We start from the raw sequence: 14,047 nt of genomic DNA on the forward strand, positions 1-14,047 counted from the left end.
AACACCCCATAGAAGCACTTTTTGAAATGCAACGCACCCACACAGTGTGTTTAGGTGATATGCAACGCACTTTGCCTATGGAGTAGCTGAAATGATCCTGTTTTGACCAGTTCTGAGCAGTTTTTCATAGAGAACTTCTGGGAGAAGCTGTAATCAATTGACCTTGTTCCCTTAGAGGTTAGAACAACACTTTTAGGGACTTAGGAGCCCTTGGTTTATGGACATTTCATGCTTTGGGTTGTAGTGCCCCAAAATGTCTATAACACTCATAAAAAATGCTTAACTCCAAAATTCCTTTTCTCATTCAACAATGTATATTTTATAAGTATAACTTATGGAATGTTGGTATTCTATGCAGGAATACAAAATGAGAAGTTGTCCATTGGCCTTCTAAGTTTGTTCAACCTCTTCATTTTCAAAACTTAAAACTAGAACTTTGTAATATAAAATAGAGCTACAATAAAATGGGTCATGAACAATGATTGCGTGAGACAAATCTTGAAACCTTTTAGATTTGTATTGGCTACATTTTCCATATTTGTACTAGCTACATGTTAATGTATTTAAGGATTTAATAAAATGATACATTTTATGACTCAAGATGTCATGTTCCATTTTCCAATTCAACCAAAATATTTATTAACCTTTTAGCCTTTTCACTTCACCTCACTTTTAGTATTTTAATTCCAAACTAGTTTTCAACAAAAAATAATCTTAACATAATTGGCATTAACATGATCATTTTACATCAATGCCAAAATTATCAACACTAAGTACAACAAAAAACATAAAATAGAAATAATTTGACCTCTTCACAATTATGAAGTCATGCAAGAACTCTCTCATGCACCCAGGTGATACTGCATCTCCACCATTTAAAGGTGGAGTTCTTAATTTTTATAATCTTATCCAATCACGAGACCACAATTTTCCATTAATTCTAAACCTAGATTTATGAACTCTCTAACTCAGTAATTTGTCCAAGAATTCATGGCTTTATAGATATGTATTAAGAATGGAATTAGCATGCGTAGAGAGGGATCAAATCTCTTTAGGTGCAAATATTTTTTTAGATTACAATTGTTTTGAAAAAAATGCATTTCTCTCAGCCCTTGATAGATCTCAGTGAATCTACGATGGCTCTCTCTCTCTCTCTCTTCTGTGTGTGTTTATATATATATATATATATATATATATATACATATATATATATATATATATATATACATATATATATATATATATATATATATATACATATATATATATATATATATATACATATATATATATATATATATATACATATATATATATATATATATACATATATATATATATATATATATATATACATATATATATATATATATATATATATACATATATATATATATATATATATATATATATATATATATATATATATATATATATACATATATATATATATATATATATATACATATATATATATATATATAACTTTTTAATATTATATATATTAAAAAAATTTCAAGACCAAAAAAACTTTGTTGGATTTTAGGGAAAATGTCTAAAAATATATATATTCAAAGAAGGGCCAAAATGTAAAGTAGTGAGACTACTTCAAACGTTTTAACCATAGAACTTATATTTTTTCATTTGATTTATATGATACATAATTTTTTTTTAAACAATATATGCTATATACATACTTGACATTAGAGTATTTTACATAGCATGGACACCCGAAGGTTTTATAGACATTTTATTTTTTACTACGTTATCTACATTAAAATGAATTTTTTTTTATTTATATATTTTTATGTATATGTCAATATGTTAGGTCCCTATAATGCTAGTGATTACCCCATTACTATTGTGGTTGTATCCGTTATTAATATTGTTGTGCCCCTATTGTCCCCATATTGTTATTATTGTGCCCCATATAATCCCTCTATTGTTATTTTTGTGGCTTTATATTATTATTGTTAGGTCGGCTAGGTTATATTGTGACTCCTTAGATTCCTATATATAGAAAGGAGGTTTTGTCATTTGAATCATCCAAGAATTGTTCATTTATGTAATGTAAAGGAGGTTGCCCCCACAAAGATGCTGAATTCTAAGGTGTTGACCTATCTTTTCTATCTTTTTGTGAGCTAGTTTCATAGCATTTGGTATCCGAGCTTTGGATTCTATGGTTTCGCTACTCCAAACAGCTCATTGTGGCATTTTCGCTATAACGTTTTTTCTGTGACGTTTCAGAAGTGAAAAAAACACTTTTGAGATGAAAATCGCACTAAACCTTGGGTCCTAATTTAAGATCTTTTCGCGCTATATTTGCGGAGATATGATCTGAGGAAGTTGGTCTTTTTGCAGACTCCTGAATTACATTCCAAACAGGTGACCTAGGGAAAATCATCATAACTTTCTCTCTGAGCATCAGATTGAAATTTTGTAAGAAGGTACAGAAAGAGGACAGACTGTAGTTTCTTGTACATATTTTTCAGAGCCAAAGGTCAAAACAGTGACACATGGCACTTCATACAAGTTCACTCTTCTGGAGAGCTCTATAATCAGGTCATCTTGGGAGATTGTGCATAACTCTTCCTTGGAGAATCCAATTGGGATCAGACTGGTGGCACCAGAAAGAGGATGTAGATGGCCACTACAGATTGAAATTTTAGAAATGGATGATTCGAAATTACAGAGATACATCAGATTCAATATCAAACTCCTACAAAGTGAAAAAAGGTGTGTAGTTTTTTTTTAATTTTTGCATAAGCTTGGTTTGAAAAATTAGTTTGAAGGAATTCAGGGCATAGTAAAGCATTATTATCGGTAATTGATGCCGCAAGGAAAGAAAATTCAAACACCTAGTAAGAAACATGAAATCTCTAGCATGACTCAAGGAGAAGAGGAAGAAATCCAACATGATATATCAAAATTACGAGACCAAGTGCAACAAGTGTCACTTGCACAAAAAGTACTAGAATCTAAGATGGATGGTTTAAAGAAAGATGTAGAAGCTAAGATGGATGGTTTAAAGAAAGGTGTAGAAGCTAAGATGGATTGTTTAAAGAAAGGCGTAGAAGCTAAGATGGATGGCATGGAAGCTAAGATGAATGGCATGGACGCTAAAATAGATGGCATGGATGATAAGATGGAAGAATTGAAGATAAATATGAATAAGTTGCTCCAAGAAATGGTCACTAATGGTGAAAGGGTAGTAAAGGAAACTCATGATGAAAACAAAAAAAATGTTAATCACGATTCCATAGACTCTAATGTTGGATTGAAGACCCACGATATTCCAAAAATCGATAGGAGGAAGTTTGATGCAAGGATCCTGCAACATGGATACTGCAGATGGAGAAATTTTTCGATCTCAATAATGTGCAAAGCACACAAAAGGTATGTATTACAACTTTATATTTGGAACCAAATCAGTTTGTATGGTATCAATGGCTTTGCTCTCATAAAAAAATTATCACTTAAGCAATTTTTATGGAAGAATTGACAACACATTACGAAGATACAAAAGGCAACACTTTTTTTAGCCAATTGATAAGTCTCAAACAAAAGGGTTCAATAATGGAGCACATTGAGGAGTTCCAAAAATTGAACATAAGGGTAAAAAATATTCCAGAGGAGCATAGGATTGATGTGTTGATAGGGACTTTAATTGATAATATCCAACATGATGTTCACCTTTGGGAACCTGATTCAATAGAGAAGGCATTCAAGTTAGCAAGAAAAATGGAAAGCAAAATTATGGCAACCAAGAAGCATACCACTCACAACTATAAAGATGGAAGTGTTGTTTCCCCTAGTATTCCACAACCTATAAGGTTGACACCACAACAATTGGAAGAAAAAAGAGCAAAAGGGCTTTGTTATACTTGTGATAGCAAATAGATTAAAGGTCATAAGTGTGCTGAGAAGAAATTATTCTACATAGATTGTAAAGAGGAAGAAGAAAAGGAGCAAGAAAGGTCAAAAGAAGAGGATATACTCTAGGAACAAAGCCTAGATAAAGAAGAAATGAATCCAACCATATCTTGTAATGCATTGGCTAGAATTACCACTCCTCAAACCATCAAGATAGATGGACAAATCAAGAAGAAAAAGGTAATAGTGTTGATTGATTCAGGAAGTACCCACAATTTTATTCATTGTAAGATAGAAAAATAATTGAATTGCTTCCTATATCCAGCACTAGAAGGTCAAGTGATGATTGCAAACGGAGGATCGATAAATTTCTCTAGAAAGTGCCATAATATCAAGCTATCCATGGGAGAATATGTATTGACTAGCCCAATGCTTTCCATTCCAATGGGAGGTGCTGATGTTGTACTAGGAGTCCAATGGCTACAATCATTAGAAACAATAGCTTTTAATTTTCGAGAACTTTTCATGAAATTTTCTGCAGAAGGAAAGGATGTTGAATTAAGGGGTATTGCAGGGAAACCGGGAAATATATTCAGCTCTAACGGTATGACAAAGCTTCTAAAAAAGGAACAAAGCGGTTTAATTTCACAATTATGTTCACTAGATGTTTCCACATTGGAACCATCTATTTCTTGAGATGTCCAAAAAGTCTTGGACAATCATTCCAAGGTATTTGAGACTCCTAAAGGTCTCCCACCTATTCATGATCATGATCATGCTATTCATATGATTCCAGGAAGGGTTCCTCCAAACATCAGGCCGTACAGATATCGCTATGCCCAAAAGAGTGAAATTGAATGTATGGTTGCAGAAATGCTAGAGGTTGGTATAATTCAACCTAGTCAAAGTTCTTTCTCTACTCCAGAAGTATTGGTGCACAAGAAGGATGGATCATGGCACATGTGTCCGGATTATAGGGAGCTCAACAAGCTCACTATTAAAGATAAGTTTCCCATTCCTGTCATCGATGAATCACTGGATGAATTGCATGGATCAATTTACTTCACCAAGTTGGATCTCCATTTAGGATATCATCAAATCAAAATGAAGACTGAAGATATTCCGAAAACAACATTTAGAACTCATGAGGGTCATTATGAATTTTTGGTCATGCCTTTTGGGCTTACCAATGCACCTTCTATATTTCAAGGTTTGATGAATTCCATTTTAAAATCCTTCCTTAGAAAATTTGTGCTAGTATTTTTTGATGATATACTAATCTACAACAAGTGTTTGAAGGATCATGTTGAACATGTTGACAGGGTGCTACAACTATTGGAGGAAAAGTAATTGTATGAAAAAAGATCCAAATGTTTCTTTGGAGTAAAAGAGGTGGAATATCTGGGTCATATTGTATCTCATGAAGGAGTTAAGGTAGACCCTAGCAAAATTAAAGCCATTAAGGAGTGGAAAATCCCCACATTCATAAAGCATCTACAAGGATTTCTCGGGTTGATAGGGTAGTATCGCAAGTTGTTTAAGAATTATGGGAGAATAGCAGCACCTCTAACAACATTATGAAAGAAAGATGCATTTTCATGGACTCGAGAAGCAACAAAGGCCTTCGCACATCTTAAAGAGATAATGTGCCAAGCACCAGTCTTAGCTACACTGGACTTCACAAAAACCTTTATTGTGGAATGTGATGCTTTAGGAAATGGAATTGGTGTTGTTTTAATGCAAGATGAAAGACCCATTGCTTTTGAAAGTCGCCCAATCAAGGGAAGGTTTTTACACAAAGCTATTTATGAGAAGGAAATGTTGGCAATACTACATGCACTTATGAAATGGTGACCCTACATAATGGGAAGACACTTCAAGGTAAAAACGGATCATGATAGCCTTAAATACTTCTTAGAACAAAGATTATCCTCTGAAGAGCTACAAAAGTGGGTCACAAAGATATTGGGTTATGACTTTGAAATCATCTACAAAAAAGGGAAGCAAAATGTGGTGGCAGATGCACTCTCAAGAAAGGATGAGGATGTGGAAGCATTGTTGTGCGCCATTTCTATTATCCAACTAGATTGGATAAACGAAAAAAGGGAGGAATTGAACAATGATGAAGAAGTGTGGGCACTTATTCGAAAGTTACAACAAGATTCCAGTACATCTGATACATTTAGCTGGAAAAATGATTCATTATGGTACAAATATCACTTATACCTCTATAAGAATTCCCAACTCAAACAAAAGATTCTAATGGAATTGCACACTTCTCCCTTAGGAGGGCACTCAGGATTTTTAAAAACTTACCACAGGGTTAAGAAGGAATTTTTTTGGGATGGCCTTAAATCAGATATTCAAAAGTTTGTGGCGGAATGTTTGGTTTTCCAACAAAATAAAGTTGAAACAATTAAGACCCCAGGTCTATTACAACCTTTATCCATTCCAAGCCAACGTTGGGAGGAGGTTTTAATGGATTTTAACACAGGTTTACCTATGTTTGAGGGAAAGAGTGTCATCATGGTTGTAGTTGACAGACTTACAAAGTATGCACACTTTTGTGAATTATCACATCCATTTAAAGCTAGTACAATTTCTACTGCATTTATGGAAACAATTCAAAAGCTACATGGAAACCCAAAGATTATTGTAAGTAATAGATCCCATTTTCACTAGAAAATTTTGGACAGAATGATTTTCTTGTCTTGGTACTTAGTTATCTCATAGCTCATCTTATCATCCTGAATCTGATGGGAAAACTGAGATTGTAAACAGATGTTTGGAAGGATATCTTCGTTGCTTTGTATTTGATAAACATACATAATGTGTCAAATAGTTGCCTCTCGCTGAATGGTGGTATAACACTTCCTTCAATACAGCAACAAAAATGACCCCATTTATGAAACTTTATGGATATCAGCCACCATCCACCACATCATATTTAAGAGAAAATTCTAAGGTTTAAACAGTGGAACATCACATCAAACATCAAAAATAAGTCCTCCAACTCTTAAAGGATAACCTCATGTTGGCACAAAATAGAATGAAACAAAAGGCAGATCAACATCGCAGCGAAAGAACTTTTGATTTAGGTGATTGGGTATTCCTACAGCTACAACCATATAAACAAATGTCCCTCAAGCAAGCTAAGAAGGATAATAAATTATCACCAAAGTATTATGGTTCGTACAAGGTGTAGCAAAAGATTGGTACTATGGCATACAAATTGGAGCTTCCTGCAGCTTGTCAAGTGCACCCAGTTTTCCATGTTTCATGTTTAAAGAAGGTTATAAGTGACAAGCTCCCAGTTCAAACAATATTGCTAGAACTTGACGAGAAAGGAAAAATTATATTGTAACCAGAAGCAGTCACAGAAACAAGAACTCGACAGCTACGAAATCGATCAATTTTGGAGTATCTCATCAAGTGGAAGAACTTATCTATTGAAGATTCCACATGGGAGGATGAAAATTTTATACAAACAAATACATAACTACTCAAGCGTTGAGGACAACACTTTTTTTCAAGGAGAGGGGCATGTTAGGTCCCTATAATACTAGTCATTACACCATTACTATTGTAGTTGTATCCCTTATTAATATTGTTGTGCCCTTATTGTCCCCATATTGTTATTACTGTGCCCCATAGAATCCCTCTATTGTTATTTTTGTGGCTTTATATTATTACTGTTAGGTCGGCTGGGTTATATTGTGACTCCTTAGACTCCTATATGTAGAAAGGAGGTTTTTTCATTTGAATCATCCAAGAATTGTTTATTTATATAATGTAAAGGAGGTTTCCCCCTCGAAGAGGCTGAATTCTAAAGCGTTGATCTATCTTTTCTATCTTTTTGTGAGCTGGTTTCATAACACAATATTACTAAGTTTCTCATATTAAAATATTTTATTGATGGCTGAATTTTTTTATTATTATGAATTAATAATTCAATGAATTACATATTTCCTTCTTATTATTCTTATTAGGAAGTACTTGGCATTTTATTTTAACTTTCAATTATGTTTCTCTTTGAACATTAAATATTTTGTTAAATATAATATTAAAATATTTTATTTTAACATTTTATTTTTAGATATAAATGCATATGAAGTTGATATCCATATAAATTAGTTAGCATAGTTCTTCAAGTAGTTTATTTAAATCTTGTATTGAATTATTTTTAAAAATCATAAGTTTTAGACGTCTTATTCACACTTTCTTTTACTTCTAATTACTTTATCTCTTTTCAAAATTGATATGAGATTATATTATGGGACATCAAAATATTTTATTTATGATTTAGAATGATTGAAATATTTTGATACATTGGATTGTAATATTAACAACAATAGAGTGACCATAGTGACATTGGAAGTATTGATGCTTTATAATGATTTAATTAAAACTAACTAAAAATGCATGTTCATTTTTTTTTCCTATTATAGCTTTTCTATTTAGAAATTATTTTATTTTTATTTTAAGTGGGACACTTGTGAACTCCATGTTGAGAAATACACATTACCCTCATACTGAGTAGTATAATAGACATCTTGATGCAATAAGACCACTATCTTGAAAATATTTGTACCTCCATTTGACTGAATAATAATAGCATGAAGAGTTGCATGTTTCTTTATATATTAACTAAAAAAATCTCTATACCCTCAGCTAGGGCCATAAAATTTCCATGCCTTTGTTTTTCATGTGCGACTATTCTCCTCTGTCAGAGTTTTATATCCAGAGCTTTGATAATAAACTAATGATTATGCTTGAGTACATAAGATACCACACCAAAATTGGAAATTGATTTGTTGTGTCTTATGTTTTGTCAATGTATCAATATCAACAAATACAAGATTAAATTTAGTGCAACCTAATATAAAGCATCTTAAAATCTTGTGTCATCTCATTATGAGAAGGCTGGATTATTTCTACACTTATGTAAAAGAGCTTCACAATAATAGAAAAACCTTTGTAATGCCCCCTGGTAAAACAAATTGATTTTGATTAACTGTAGTTAAAGACTTTTTTTTACTTTATGGGTATTGGGAAAGGCTAAAATAAAATTTTACATGGATACATATTTTATTTTTATTTTGTTTTAATTATTAATGTTGTAATTATTTTGTGATCATAATAAAATAAGGATGGGACACATTGCTAAAGGATGTCCATACCCATGTTGTTGCACAATTATGGATTAGGCAGTTACCTACCCAAGTTCCGTTTTAGAAAATAAAAATCCTTCCAAAAAGAAGCCAAGAGGGTGTTGAGGAACCTAAGGTAGGAGAAGGATATAGAACAGTGGAAAGGTATGAAAAACCATAAGTGTATCAAAAGGATTCCAAATCCGGTTTCCTAGTGGAATGCATCTCAGACCTAAGTTCTTAGTTTAGACATTATTGACCAAGTCTAGTTAGGACCATGTGGTCATTGGAGGATACAATCTGATCTAATTACTCTCCTGGAAATATGTTGGGTGTGGAACAAGATCGGGGGGAGACACAGTAACAAGATTAGTCTCATTGGTTGGGAGGAGATTTGTGTACCCAGAGATTTTGTGATTTCTACACAATTAGTCTTAGACTAAGGATTCATATAAGTATTGCTAATTTATACTCCTTGATAGTTGCTTAAGAGATCTGAAATTAGGGGAAAAGTATAGTATCATTCTAATATTAATATTTTAAAAACTAAACATTTTATTGGTGTAAAAATGGTAGTGTGTTAGGTCCCTATAATACTAGTGATTACCCCATTACTATTGTAGTTATATCCCTTATTAATATTGTTGTGCCCCTATTGTCCCCATATTGTTATTACTGTGCCCCATAGAATCTCTCTATTGTTATTTTTGTGGCTTTATATTATTGTTGTTAGGTTGGCTAGGTTATATTGTGACTCCTTAGACTCCTATATATAGAAAGGAGGTTTTGTCATTTGAATCATCCAAGAATTGCTCATTTGTGTAATGTAAAGGAGGTTGCCCCCTCAAAGAGGTTGAATTATAAGGCATTGATCTATCTTTTCTATCTTTTTGTGAGCTAGTTTCATAACATTTGGTATCAAAGTTTTGGATTCTAGGGTTTCGCTACTCCAAATTGGTCATCGTGGAAATTTTTCTATAACTTTTTTTCTGCGACGTTTCAGAAGCTTAAAAAAACCCTTTTGAGACGAAATCGCATTGAACCTTGGGTCCGAATTTTAGATCGTATTGCACTATATTTATGGAGATATGATTTGAGGAAGTTGGTCTTTTTTCGGACTCCTAAATTACATTCCAAATAGAACCAAAGGTTGAAATAGTGACTTGTGGCACGTCGTACAAGTTCGTTCTATTGAACTAGTTTATAATCAGGTCACTGTGGGAGATTTGACATAACTCTTCCCTAGAGAATCCAGTTTGGATCAGACTGGTTTCATTGGAAAGAGGACACAGAGGGCTATTGCGGGTCGCAATTTCAGAACTGGATGATCTAAAATTATAGAGATACATCAGATTCAATATCAAGCTCCTACAAAGTGAAAAAAGGTGTGTAGTTTTTTTAAATTTTTGCATAAGCTTGGTTTAAAATTAGTTTGAAGGAATTAAAAGGGCATAGTAAAGCAATATTATTGGTAATTGATGCCCCGAGGAAAGAAAATGCAAACACATAGTAAGCAACCTAAAAGCTCTAGCATGACTCATGAAGAAGAGGAAGAAATGCAACATGATATATCAAAATTACGAGACCAAGTGCAACAAGTGTCACTTGCACAAAAAGTAACAGAATCTAAGATGGATAATTTAAAGAAAGATGTAGAAGCTAAGATGGATGGTTTAAAGAAAGGCATAGAAGCTAAGATGGATTTTTTAAAGAAAGGTGTAGAAGCTAAGATGAATGACGTGGAAGCTAAGATGGACAATTTGAAGATAGATTTGAAGACGGGCATGAGAAATTTGAAGACAGATTTGACAAAGTTTCTATAAGAAATGCGTACTAATGGTCAAAGGGTAGTAAAGGAAACTCATGATGAGAACAAAATAAATGCTAATCATGATTTCATAGACTCTAATGTTGTTTTGAAGACCCACCATATTCCAAAAATTGATATGAGGAAGTTTGATGGAAAGGATCCTCCAACATGGATATTACAGATGGAGCAATTTTTCGATCTCAATAATGTGTGAAACACACAAAAGGTACGTATTGCAACTTTATATTTGGAACCAAATCAGTTTGTATGGTATCAATGGCTTTGCTCTCGTAAAAAAATTATCACTTGGGCAACTTTTACAGAAGAAATGACAACACATTATGAGGATACAAAAAACAACACTTTTTTTAGCAAATTGATAAGTCTCAAACAAAAGGGTTCAATAATGGAGCACATTGAGGAGTTTCGAAAATTGAACATAAGGGTAAAAAATATTCCAGAGGAGCATAGGATTGATGTGTTCATAAGGACTTTAAAGGATAATATCCAACCTGATTTTCGCCTTTGGGAACCTGATTCATTAGAGAAGGCATTCAGGTTAGCAAGAAAAATGGAAAGAAAAATTATGGCAACCAGGAAGCATACCACTCACAACTATAAAGATGGAAGTGTTGTTGCCCCTAGTCTTCCATAACCTATAAGGTTGACACCACAAGAATTGGAAGGAAAAAGAGAAAAAGTGCTTTGTTATTGTTTTTATAGCAAATACACTAAAGGTCATAAGTGTGCTGAGAAGAAATTATTCTACATAGATTGTGAGGAGGAAGAAGAAAAGGAGCAAGAAAGGTCAAAAGAAGAGGATATACTCTAGGAACAAAGCCTAGATAAAGAAGAAATGAATCTAACCATATCTTGTAATTCATTGGCTGGAATTACCACTCCTCAAACCATCAAGATAGAAGGACAAATCAAGAAGAAAAAGGTAATAGTGTTGATTGATTTAGGAAGTACCCACAATTTTATTCATTCTGAGATAGCAAAAGAATTGAATTTCTTCCTATATCAAGCACCAGAGTTTCAAGTGATGGTTGCAAATGGAGGAATGATAGATTGCTTTGGAAAGTGCCATAATATCAAGCTATCCATGGGAGAATATGTATTCACTAGCCTAATGCTTTCCATTCCAATGGGAGGTGTTGATGTTGTACTAGGAGTCCAATGGCTACAATCCTTGGGTACAATAGCTTTTAATTTTCAAGAAATTCTCATGAAATTTTTTGTGGAAGGAAAAGAAGTTAAATTAAGGGGTATTGCAGGGAAACCCGGAAAGATAATCAACACTAATGGTATGACAAAGCTTCTAAAAAAGGAACAAAGAGGTGTAATTGCACAATTATGTTCGATAGATGTTTCCACATTGGAATCGTCTATTTCTCCAGAACTCCAAAAAGTCTTGGGAAATCATTCTAAGGTATTTGAGACTCCCAAATGTCTTCCACCTATTTGTGATCATGATCATGTTATTCATCTGATTCCAGGAAGTGTTCCTCCAAACATCAAGCTGTACAGATATCCCTATGCCCAAAAGAGTGAAATTGAACGTATGGTTGCAGAAATGCTAGAGGATGGTATAATTCAACCTAGTCAAAGTTCTTTCTCTGCTCCAGTAGTATTGGTGCACAAAAAGGATGGATCATGGCGTATGTGTTCAGATTATATAGAGCTCAACAAGCTCACTATTAAAGATAAGTTTCCCATTCCGGTCATTGATGAATTACTAGATGAATTGCATGGATCAATTTACTTCACCAAGTTAGATCTTCTTTCGGGATTTCATCAAATCACAATGAAGACTGAAGACATTCCAAAAATGGCATTTAGAACTCATGAGGGTCATTATGAATTTTTGTTCATGCCTTTTGGCCTTACCAATGCACCTTCTACATTTCAAGGTTTGATAAATTACATTTTCAAACCCTTCCTTAGAAAATTTGTGTTAGTATTTTTTGATGATATACTAATCTACAACAAGTGTTGGAAGGGTCATGTTGAACATGTTGACAGGGTGCTACAACTATTGGAGGAGAAACAATTATATCCAAAAAGATCCAAATGTTTATTTGGAGTACAAGAGGTGGAATATCTGGGTCATACTGTATCTTTTAAAGGAGTTAAGGTAGAACTTAGCAAAATTAAAGCCATTAAGGAATGGAAAATCCCCACATCCATAAAGCATCTGTGAGGATTTCTTAGGTTGATAGGGTACTATCACAAGTTTTTTAAGAATTATGGGAGAATAACAACACTTTAACAACATTATTGAATAAAGATGCATTTTCATGGACTCCAGAGGCAACAAAGGCCTTCAAACATCTTAAAGAGGCAATGTGCCAAGCACCAATCTTAGCTACACCAGACTTCACAAAAACCTTTATTGTGGAATGTGATGCTTCAGGAAATGGAATTGGTGTTGTTTTAATCCAAGATGAAATACCCATTGCTTTTGAAAGTCGTCCAGTCAAGGGAAAGTTTTTACACAAAGCTATTTATGAGAAGGAAATGTTGGCAATACTACATGCACTTAAGAAATGCCAACCGTACCTAATGGGAAGACAGTTCAAGGTAAAAACGGATCATGATAGCCTTAAATACTTTTTACTACAAAGATTATCCTCTAAAGAGCAACAAAAGTGGGTCACAAAGATGTTGGGTTATGACTTTGAAATCATCTACAAAAAAGGGAAGCAAAATGTGGTGGCAGATGCACTCTCAAGAAAGGATGAGGATGTGGAAGCATTGTTGTGTGCCATTTCTATTATCCAACCAGATTGGATAAATGAAGCAAGGGAGGAATGGAAGAATGATGAAGAATTGTGGGCACTTATTCGAAAGTTACAACAAGATTCCAGTAGATATGATACATTTAGCTGGCAAAATGACTTGTTATGGTACAAAGATCGCTTATACCTCTGTAAGAATTCCCAACTCAAACAAAATATTCTTATGGAATTGCACACTTCTCGCTTAGGAGGGCACTCAGGATTTTTAAAAACTTACCACAAGGTTAAGAAGGAATTTTTTTGGGATGGCCTTAAATCGGATATTCAAAATTTTGTGGCGGAATGTTTGGTTTGCCGACAAAATAAAGTTGAAGCAATTAAGACCCCAGGTCTATTACAACCTTTATCCATTCCAAGCCAATGTTGGGAGGAGGTTTCAATGGATTTTATCACAGGTTTACCCAATTCTGAGG

Source organism: Pinus tabuliformis, chromosome Q (assembly GCF_031772625.1).
Source record: "Pinus tabuliformis cultivar Carrire ecotype Pingquan chromosome Q, CPIR1, whole genome shotgun sequence".
Classification (NCBI taxonomy): Eukaryota; Viridiplantae; Streptophyta; class Pinopsida; order Pinales; family Pinaceae; genus Pinus; species Pinus tabuliformis.